An 11885-nucleotide genomic window follows, 5' to 3' on the forward strand; every position below is an offset into this window, starting at 1 on the left:
TTTCTTGTGAGGTTTCGGTGTTCGTGGGGGTGCCTGGCACAGTGCACGTGAGTTTTGCGTCCAAGGCTTGGGGTCATGAGTGGCAGGCCACTGAGTACTGAGCAAGGCCTGAATTGTGATGTGGACCTGAGGCTTTGTCCTCTCCAACAAGGTTGATGCTGGCAAAGCCTTCCAGGGCCAGGGTGAAGATGAAACTTCTGCTGGGGCTGGTTCCCAAAGCTAGTGACCGCTCAGAAGCATCTCACCTCCAGGCAGGGGCTCGGGGCTGCCCAGTCACCACAGGCCTGGCCAGATAGAGTAAGAGCCTTGCAGGACCATGTCTGTGCATCATAGTGAGCCCAGTGGGCATGGTCTTAGGGCTCTGCATAACCGTCTCTGCTTCCACATCCACAGGGGGGAGAACTAGGCAGACACACTGGGCTCTGTATCCTCACCAGGCCATTGTTCCAGAATCTCAGGCACTTACGCTGGATTCACCAGGTGGAGAAATGTAATGGGAATAAGGACACAAAGCAGGCTGGTGTGGACTGCAGGCCCTATGGGGTCAGGGGCAGGTCCATGGAGAAGGACACAGATGGAGAGACCAAGGCTCAGAAGCAGAACCCCGAGGCTGCATAGAAATAGGTGGCAGAGCCACACTGGTGACTGGCACCGTATCTTCTTTCTGCCACTTACTCTCTTCTTGAACACACCGTGAAGCTGCTATTTCCAAATACTATCATTTCCATCTTCTGATTCTAACTCTCTCCCAGGACACCTCTTCTGAAATTGAAAGCCAATGCACCTGTCCCCGGGAGTCTGCCAGCTGCCAGGATAAATGTCCTGTTTCTTCAACCATTTTGGCCCCCACCTAGAGTTGCTAGATTTAGCAAAATAGTTGATTAGTTAGTTAATTAATTAATACAAGGCACCCAGTTAAATTTGAATTTCAGATAAAACAATGAATTTTTTTTTTAAGTTTATTTACTTTGAGAGAGAGCACACAAGCATGGGAGGGGCAGAGGGGGGCGGACAGAGGATCCAAAGCAGCCTCTGCACTGACAGCAGACAGCCCAATGCGGGGCTCAAACTCATGAACAGCAAGGTCATGATCTGAGCCGAAGTCAGATGCTTAAGCAATTGAGCCACCCAGGCACCCCAACAATGAATAATTCTTTTGTGTAAGTACCTCCTGAGCAATACTGGTGACAAGCTTATTCTAAATTTTTTTTTAATGTTTATTTACTTTAGAGAGAGAGACAGACAGACAGACAGAATGTGAGTGGGGGAGGGGCAGAGAGAGGGAAACACAGAATCCAAAGCAGACTCCCCTGGGCTTTGAACTGTCATCACAGAGCCCGACAGGGGGCTCGAACGCGCGGACCGCGAGATCGTGAACTGAGACTAAGTCAGAGGCTTAACCAACTGAGCCACTGAGGTGCCCCAGGACAAGCTTATTCTAAAAATGTATCTTTTGTTTTCTGAGATTCAACAATACTCACACCCCTCTTCCCATCCTGGCTAAGCCCTCTCTGGAATGTCACAGAGTCTCAGGTTTGGTTCAGGGTATTTCTAGTGGGTAGTCCCTATCCATGCCATTGGCCCTGCTTCCACCCTCACCTGCAGGATCCCTTCCCTCTGGGCCAGGGATGGGTTTGTGATGGAGCCGGGCAGCGGTGGCTGCAGCAACAGCATGTTCTCTGAGCAGCGACTGTGTTTGTTGTCTCTGCACTTCCAGTCTGGCTGAAGAGTAAGCCTGTCCTCTTGACTCCTTTTTCTTGCTATTCATTACTTCCACTCAGCCACTTTGCTTCTGTTGCTGAACATCTAGAACACAATTTATTCTTCTCTTCCCCCCCCTCCCAAAGTGGGAGTTCTGGGAAGGGAGCCAAGGATTTGAGAAGGGCTGCTGGAAGGCAGAGCCCCACGTGGCGTAGCACCCCTTCTACCCCCCACCCCCCGTGTTCTGGTTTTACACCTGTAGAGTGCGTGTGACTCACTGGATGCCACAGGCAGTGGCTCCCAGCCTCTCACACAAGTGGTCTGCTGAAGAAGGAAATCTTCTAAGATGTCACCCTTGGCCCCCGTGGGTGTCTATTCGGTGCCCACTGTCAAATGCCAGCAGAAAGCTCAGTGAGCACCTGCACTCCAGGGCTGCAGAGGAGCTGAGGCGAGAGAGGCCCCTTCCTCCTCCCCTCCCCTCCCACTCTGGGAAGCCAGTCCCTCCACAGACTTCTCCCAAACACCTCCCTTCACTGGGCCTGGGCCTGTGTTCTCCTGAGCAGACTGAGTGGAGGGTTTGTGTGAAAGCGATTTACCAGGAAGCTATCCAAGGAGAAAAGAACAGCAGAAGAATGAGGAAGTGAGATGGGGAAGCAAAGAAAAAGAAGCCAAGCGAGAGCATGGCATCCAGCGATGCTGCATGGAGGGGGACTTTGCCCCAGTCCCACGGGAAGCTCTGGGGACACCTCAGAGTTGTCCCAATCAGGGACAAGGGAGCGGGGGTGTTGATACCTCTGCACTGCCAGTCCTTGGGGAGATGTAGATTTCTGGGCACTTCCCGTTCTGGCAGCCTGGGGCCATCCAGGGTGTAAGAGACGTGGAGAGAGGGTGTAAAGGCACAGGGGCAGGCTAAGGCAGGGGAAAATGAGGAGGGAAGACGTGGGGGCTGGCGCCGGGCATGGGTCAGGAGAATGCGGGAGGGGCAGGTTGAGGAGGGCCTGCCTTTGGGTGGCCCACCCAAAGCACACCTCTGTGAGTCTGAGTTTCCCTCAGGAAAAAGCTTTCCTGCAAAAGCAAGTAACGCACAGCACTTGTGCCCCACCCCTGCAGTCTCCAGTTCCAAAGCTATTTCTGTTTTACTTTAATAACAATAAGCCCATTGTGCACACTTCCTGACTAATCTGCCCAATATGGCCTAGAGGAGGGAGGGGCAGGTCCCAGGACTGAGGGCCCATCTCAGGCCACTCGGGCGGAGCCTCCTGGCTAGGTCAGTTGTGGGAAAGACCCAGGCTTGGCCACTGCTGCCCCATCTCTAACTCAGATGGCCGCCAGGCTTCTGCTTCAAGGCTCGCTTCTGGTTAGAGCTGCAGAAGCTTCTGGTTAGACCCGCCTGGTACTTCCTGAGCACCTGCTGTGCACCAGATCCTGTGCTAAACCCTTAGCACACCTTGTTCCATTTCCCTCCTGCCCAATCCCACAATGTAGCTACCATGAGCCCTTTATTCAGATAAGGAGACTTGAGTGTCTGATCCAAATGGATGGACATGGCTGCTAAGTGGTGGTGTCATGTTCAAATCCAGGCCTGCTGGACCCCACAGCTGGGATCTTTCTGTACCCCCGAGGTCCAGTGGCCAGGAGTCCATGCTGGAGTCAGTAAGAAGCGGAGCCAAGCTCGGTCTGGATGAGCCAGACCCCGTATAGGCTTCGGCGCCAGCAAAGCAGGGCACGCCCAAATGAGAAGTCATTCATTAAAAAAAATCATTTTAGAGTCAGAATGGAAAAACTCAGACCGTTGTAGGACTTCCTTACTCTTGTTTTGTGGTTCACGACTAGCTTTATTTTAATTTGTACATGGGAAGTGGGGGCGGGGGGGTACCTTATTCTTTTCCAGACCTTGGCTCCTAAATAAAAGTCTTCATCTGACCCTGCCCAGCCCAGGCTCACAGGCCCTGCAGGGAGGAGCCACTTCCCCAGCTCCCACGGCCCCTTTGTTAACTTAGCACAGATAAACTGTGCACTTTTTATCTGCCAGTCCTGTGCACTGCGTAGGGGATACAGCAGTTTCCGCTTCCCTATCTGCTCTTGGGGATGATTATACGCGCTGACATGCTTTATAAACTGTAAAGGGCTGTGCACTTCATTTCCAAGTGCCATAGGCCTTCTCCCTCTCCACTTCCTTCAACGTGAAGCCATACCATGGTCATGGCTTCCTTCCAAACAGGAGCACTCCTTCCTCTGAATACACATTAGCACTCTGGCTGGACCTCCTGTGGCTGCTGACCCCCTTTGCTGAGTGTGACAGCAGTTAGTTCAGGCTCCCAGGGTAGGAATCAGTCTGACTCACCAGCATCCAGCCCAGGCCCACATACATGGCAGCCACTCAGGAAATATTGGTCCCAGTATTCTGAGTTGAATTGACCTCAATCACTACAGAACCACGGGGGAGGAAAGCATATTTTTCTAAGCAGGGGTGGGGTACACATGTGGGTAGGAGAACCAGGGAGATCCCCTGACCTCTGCACTCTTACCAGCCCATGTTCCTAAGCCTCCCCTGGTTGGGGGGCAGGTGGGTCTTCGTCAGCCTGGCTGCCTGAGTGTGGCTGAAACCTGGTGCTGTGCCTAAGCCAGGGCCTCCTTTGGACAGAGGTGCCGATCCCCTTTCCCGGGGTGCCTGTGTTGGTGGAAGAGCTGGAAGACAGTGGTGGGCAAAACTTCTCCTACTCCAGTGGCTGGGATGAAGGGAAGCCTCTAAATCATTTGGTAGAGTGCGGCTTAATGCACTGGGGGTAAGGAGGTTACTCTCAGCTAAGAGCTTCTACATCAATTATGGATCTCTTCCAATTTCCAGCCCGACCTCCTTGGACAGGCCTGCCTGGGTTCTCTGGCTGGCTTGGGGAGGCCCAGGGCCCCAGGGTCATGTCTGACCCTGCTAGGTCCAGGGTCTCTAGGTAGGGTTCAAGTGCTGGGTGGGCTCAGCAAGTCATTGCTGCCTCCAGCAGTTGCCAGCATGCACTTGTCTAGCCTAACAAGAGTGAAACCAGAGCAGACTGGCTCATTATGGTCTGCTGGGCATCCCTGCACCAGGGACCTGCCCAGGAGCACTGAGGCAGAGGCAGAAGTCACAGCTCTGGGGGCCATTAAAGACAAGTCCTTGAGCTTTCAGCCAGTTACATAGGGCAGAAATGCAGAGAAGCTGTCCGCACGCTCTACAAACCCCAGCACTGTCTTTGCTTCCTTGCTTCCTTCCTTCCTGAATAATTGAGTAATTCATGCCATAAGCCATTAGGATCCCTTCCCCTTCCCCAATACATGTTGAAGGCAGCAAGAGGGTTGGAGGGGAGCAGGGAGATGGCCAAGTGAAGTGGTGGCCAGGAAGTCAAGAGATTGGCTACTTACAAAGGGATTGAGCAATAAGTGAATGCACTGAGGATGGTGGGAGCCAGGTTTCTCACTGTTGGAGAAGGAAGGTACAAACATGGAAAGGGGAGAAGCTAGAATAAACCCTGTGGTGGTGGGTTGTAGTATTGATGTGAGGTATTGACGTGACTTATGGTTTTCAATATATAGATATAGACATACACACACATTCTACAGCTCTGACCACTAATAGGGCCTGGGAAGACAACCCTCACCCCCAGCCCCAACCAAGAGCAATGAGCAAACCTAGAAGCCAAATCTGTTTCTACATGCCATTCTCCACTAAAAGGAACCAGGGTCTTTGGGAAAATGGCTGATACCAGGGCTGGAGCAAGAGAAGTAGAACATCTGAAACACCTTATAATTTCAGACAGAAAGAAGTCAGAGAATGATGGGGACATGTCAATAGAAACAAGATACTATCTAGAATATATAAAGAACTCCTACTCACAGTGACAAAAAAACAAACAACCCAGTTAAAATAGGGGCAGACAACTTGAATAGATATTACTTCAAAGAAGATATACAAATGGTCAATAAGCCCATGAAAAAACGTTCAGCATCAGTAACCATTAGGGAAATGCAAATCAAAACCACAATGAGATATGACCTCACATGAATTAGGATGGCTATTATCAAAAAACAGAAAATAACAAGTGTTGGCAAGGATGTGAAGAAATTGAAACTCTTTTTCACTGTTTGTATGGCTACTATGGAAAGCAGTATGGTGGTTCCTCAGAAAATTGAAAATAGAATTCCTATATGATCCAGCAATTTTACTTCTGGGTAGATACTCAAAAGCATTAAAAGTATTAAGTGTCCGACTTCGACTCAGGTCGTGATCTCGCGGTCCGTGAGTTCGAGCCCCGCGTCGGGCTCTGTGCTGACACCTCAGAGCCTGGAGCCTGTTTCAGATTCTGTGTCTCCCTCTCTCTCTGCCCCTCCCCTGCTCGCACTCTGTCTCTTTCTCAAAAATAATAAATAAACATTACCAAAAAAAAAAAAAAAAAAGCAGAGACTCAAAGATACTCAAAGTATGCTCAAGTTCATAGCAACATTATTCGCAATAGCCACAAGGTGTCCCATTGAGGGAAAATGTGGTCTGTACATATAACTGGATATTATTCATCCTTAAAAAGGGACATTCTGACACATGCTATCACATGGATAAACCTCAAAGATATTCTGCTAAATGAGGTAATTTAGTCACAAAAGGACAAATAGTGAGAGATTCCACTTATGTGAGATGCCTGGAGTAGTCACATTCGTAGAGACAGAAAGTAGAATGGTGATTGCCTGAGACTGAGGGAGTGACAGGGAGTTATTGTTTACAGGGTACAGAGCTTCAATTTTGTAAGATGAAGAATCTGGAGATGGGCAGCAGTGATAGTGGCACAACAATATGAATGTCCTCAAAGCCACTGAAATTGCACATTAAAATGTTTAAGATGATAAATTTTATTTTACGTGTATTTGATCACAATTGAAAATATGTTTTCAATTTCTTTAAAAAAAATTTATATATTTATTTTGAGAGAGAGAGAGAGAGAGAGCTTGAGCAGGGGAGGGGCAGAGAAAGGGAAAGAGAGAATCCCAAGCAGGCTCTACACTGTCAGTACGGAGCTTGACGCAGGGCTCGAACTCACAAACTGTGAGGTCATGACCTGAGCCAAAATCAAGAGTCAGACACTTAACTGACTGAGCCACCCAGGCGCCCCTAAAAATATGTTTTTAAAGGACACAAAAGTCAACTCAAAAGGCTCCCAGTGGCCAAATCTGGGACAATTTGAGCATCAAAATAAATAGTGATAGAATGCATGAGTCCATTTTAACATAAAGAAGACATAGAATAGACACGTGAGAAGAAGAGAAAGCTCTTCTTGCAACCATTGTAGAAATATTTGATTCAGGCAAGAACCACCAATGGATGAGGAAACTGTCAGCTGAAATTTTCATGAGGAAGAGGATGTTTACACAATCTCAAATTCTCTCCCCACAAAATATTTATTAATTACTTATAAATTGATAAGTGCATTGCACTTATTAATTAATTTAACAGTGAAGAAGCCTGGAAGACAGCATCTTAAACAAATGTAAAAAATTAATATCCCCAGTAACGGGACAGATTGACTGTGTACAAGATGTAAGAATGCACGGGAAGAACACAGCGTCCCTTCTGTACTATTCCTGCCTAAAACCAGTAACATCAGATAAACTCAAATTGAGGGGCATTCTACAAAATAACCAGATTGTAATCTTCACAAGTGTCAGAGTCACGAAAGTGAAGATTGAGGAGCTGTCTCAGACTGCAGGAGACCAAGGAGACTGAACAACTGAGTGCAACACATGAGCATGGATTGGACCCTCTGGGTATAAAGGACATGATTGGGATAATTGATGAAGTTGGATTGCATCTATTGATTAGATAGTAGTAATATAGTGTCCTGACTTCACTGGTTGTAATGTGGCTTTTGTGAGACAGTGTATCCACCATAACTTATTCTCAGATGGTTCTGAAACAATTTCTTCTTCTCCTTCTTCTTCCCTTTCTTCATCTTCTCCTTCTTCCCCTCCCCCTCCTTCCTCCCCTCTCCTCTTCTGCCTTCTTCTTCTCCTTCCTCCTCCTCTCCTCCTCCTCCTCCTTCTTCTTTTTCTTTCCTTTCTTTTTCTTTTTCTTTCTTCCTTCTTTCTACCAATGCATCTACTCTGTGGTGTCCCACTTCTGGGGACATACTAAATAGAAATAAGTGCTTATGTCTACCAGAAGTCATGCAGAAGAATAGCCATAGCAGCTGTATTTATAATAGCCCCTGATAAAGAATTACCTGTATTAGTTTGCTCAGGCTGCCATAACAAAATGCTACAGGCTGGGTGGGTGGCTTGAACAGCAGAAATTTATTTCCTCACAATTCTGGAGGCTGAAAGTTCAAGATCAAGGTACCAGTCAGGTTGGTTTTTGATGAGACCTCTCTCCTTAGCTTGTAGGTGGCTGCCTTCTTGCTGTGTCTTCACACGGCCTTACCTTGATGTGCTAGCACTCCTGGTGTCTTTTCCTCTTATAAGGACACTGGTCCTATTGGATTAGGGCCCACCCTTGTGACCTCTCTTAACCTACACAAATACTGGGGCTAGGGTTTCAACCCATGAATTTTGGGGCATACAATTGAGCCCATAGCACTACCCAAATGCCATTAACAGTGGAATGTATCAATAGTGGTATATTTACACAATGAAATACTACACAGCAATGAGAAGGAACAAACCACGAATACACACAACAACCTGGGTGCCTGCGTGTGTAAAAATCAATCAAACTAAAAACGTAGAACCAACCCACGTGTCCACTGACGGATGAGTGGATAAGCAACATGTGGTATTGCATATATAGTGGCCTATCATTTAACCTTAAAAAGGAAGGAAATTCTGCCATATGTTACAACATGGATGGACTTTGAGGTGGTGCTACCTGAAAAATAAGCCCATCATATAAGACAAATGTTTTATGATTCCGCTTGTATGAAGTGCCTAGAATAGTCAGATTCATAGAGACAGAATAGTAGAATGGTGGTTGCCTGGGACTGAGGGAGGGACTTATTGTTTAAAGGGTACAGAAAGTGGAACGGTTGCTGCCAGGGGGCTGGGGATTCAGGTGATTGGGGAGCTATTGATCAGTGGGTACATACTTTCAGTCTTACATGATGAAACAGTTCTGAAGATGGATGGTGGGGATACACATACAACATTATGAATGTATTTAATACCACTGAACTGCACGCCCAAATATGGTTAATATAGTAAATTTTATGTTAAATATTTTCCTGCAATAAAAAATTGGAGAAAAAAATCAGTCAAGATGCAATGTAAGATGTGTACCATTTATTGTATAAAGCCCATATCTCCTATTGAAAAAAACCCATGAAGTGTGGAGGTAATGAGCTGAGATAGGAGAGTGTACAGTCTAGGGTAGAGAATAGGAGAGTCTATGGGAAGAGGCTAGGAGGGAGGCAGGCTCTGGACACAGGCCCTTTCAGTGAGCTCGGAATTTTTCCTTGTAAAGAGTTTGGATTTTCCCCCAAGAGCAATGGGAAGCCATCAAAGTGATAGAAACAGGAAGTGACATGATCACACTGCATTTTAAAGACCTTTCTGGCTGTGGAGGATTCTGCAGATTAGAGGGACATGAGTCGGGGCAGGAAGACCAGTAGTCACGAGACTGCTGTGGTCCCAGTAGGGATGACTGCGGTTTGGCCCAGGACAGGGGCGCTGAGGGATGGAGAGCAGGGGCAGGTTTGCAGAATCTGCAGGGTTGGTAGTGAATTGCGGGTAGGACAAGGAGGAGACAAGTGTCCTGGTGATGCCCAGACCTTTGCCTTGGACAGCCAGGAATGGGGGGGGGCACTGTGATGCATTTCTTAGTACTGAGAGTACTTGGCGGGGAGGGTTGGGGGATGGGGAGGAATATGTGAGTTCAGTCATGATGTGAGTTTGAGGTCCCCATGGAACATCCAGGAGGCAGTGAGAAATAAAAGTTCTAAGAAGACAAAGAGAACCAGCTCCCATGCCCATGCTCGAGCAGGTACACAAATGAGGAAAGCAGCCAGGGAGTAGAATAGACAGCAGCAGGGACTGTGGCAACATGGGGGTCACCTGTCTTCTGTGAAGGAGGCAGCGGCTTGCCAAAGCTCACTTAGAATAAAGGTCCAGCATGCAGGCCTTCCCAGCGTTGAAGAGATATGAAATGATATACAGTTTGCAGATTTTAAAAAATAATTTTTAGTTGAAGTATACATACAGAAAAGTGCATAAATTCTAATGTACAGCTTGAAAAATGATCACGAAGTGAACTCATTAAAATCTGATTTGGGGGCACCTGGCTGGCTCAGTCAGTGGAGCATGTGACTCTTGGTCTTGGGGTTGTGAGTTTGAGCCCCATACTGGGTGTGGAGATTACTTAAAAAAATCTTAAAACATAATGAAAAAATAAAATCTGATTTTCAAATGTTAAGCAACCAATGAAAACTCTAAAAAAACACTGCAGACCAAACAGAACATATCCACATGAAGCTGGGCCACCATTTCAGGAAGCTGGTTGGAGGTTTGAGAAGGAGCGAGTGCCTGGTCTACGGGGTCAGGGCTGTGGTGAGAGAGAGAAAGGGCCCACAGGAAGTGAGAGTGGAGCACCCTGGGGTCGGGTTCTGAGGAACGAGGGCCCCATTTAAAGGTGCAGCCAGCCATTCCAGGAGGCTTCAGAGAGGAGGTGGCCTCCCAACGCTGAGGGGGAAGTCTCAAGGCTCAGGTCACTTAGGAGCCCCTAGGTGCTGGGGGCAGGGTGTCAACGTTGCTGGAGGAAAACAGATTAGAGAAATTCACGGTGCTCTGTTTTTATTTTCTCTATTGAAAGACAGGTGACTTTTAGACTCACAGGACAAACAGAAGCTCAGGTCTGGACACAATTGCATAGTCCATGTTGTGAACTTTCCCCAGCTCCTTCACCGTTCTAACACTTCAGGTTTTTTCCCTCCTTTGGGGAGCTGTGGAGTCACACGCCTCCCTCCACACAGTCCCTCCACTCGTGACTCACTGGGAGTCCAACACTCAGCCCCCTCCCCGGAGGTGCTCACAGTCCAGTGAGGGAGACAGACAAGAAAACCACACTGTGACCAGGGTGGTGTGGGGACGCATGGGTGCTGTTGGGGCAGCAAGAAGGGCACCGAGCTCAGCGTGAAGCTTTATGAGGAGGTGAGGGCCCAGATGAACCTCACACATGTCTGTCAGGAGAAGAAGAGGTGCACGTGGAGGGTAGTCCGGAAGAGGGGACAGCATGAGTGAAGGCCAGAGGTGAGAAACAGCCTGGTCTCTTGGGAAACAAAGGCAGTCTAGCAAAGGTTGTGCCTGAGGCTCTGAGTAGAGGGGAAAGGCTGGGCAGTCAGGTGGGGCCCTGGGGTAGGACTACCTGACCTGAAACCATCTTCCGCTCCCTCCAGAAAAGGGACCTGACTTCCCCCACCCCCACCCCCACCCGCCAACATACCAGTCCTGTTTCCTTTCCTTTGATCAAGCCGGCCTTTGCACCTAGAATTTCTCTCCTCACAGTCATTGTCTCCCTTGGTCCTGGACGATGGTGTGCTCCTTGAGAGCCTGGCAGGGGCCCACTTACCTGTCCAAATCCCCCACAGGGGTGGGGGTGGAGGGCTGTACCCCTTCCTACCACCTTACCCACCCCATCACTGCGGAGCTAATCGCTGCTCACCCCAAGCCTCTATTACTAAGGTTCTAACCCTGTGGCCACTGTGCATGTTCTGGGCCCAGGCTGGGCTCACTCACCTGGGCGTTCCCAGCACCCAGCACAGCACTAGCAGAAATTTCATGTTCGTTGACGAATCGGCCAGTGAATCCGACCGTTTGCATGAAATGACATCCAATGTCCATGACTTGGAGATAGTGAGGAGAACATTGTTTCACAAACTCCGCAGTTGGAGGAGTTAGACGGCAACAGTCTTTAAAAGCACAAATGCTGTGCAATGAATCCACACTTGCATTCCCTTAGGGGAGGACTCCAGAGGCTTTAAGAAAATTGCATCTCATTTGAACAGAACTTGCCTCTTTTTTGTTGTTGTCTTCTGATGTCTTTAAAAAGACTGCAACCCTGGGACACCTGATTGTGGGCTTAGGTCATGATCTCAAAGTTCTCAGTTGGAGCTCCGCATCAGGCTCCCTGCTGTCAGCACAGAGCCTGCTTTGGAAGCTCTGTCCCGCTCTCTCTGCCC

Source organism: Felis catus, chromosome B3, assembly GCF_018350175.1.
Source record: "Felis catus isolate Fca126 chromosome B3, F.catus_Fca126_mat1.0, whole genome shotgun sequence".
NCBI classification, from domain to species: Eukaryota; Metazoa; Chordata; class Mammalia; order Carnivora; family Felidae; genus Felis; species Felis catus.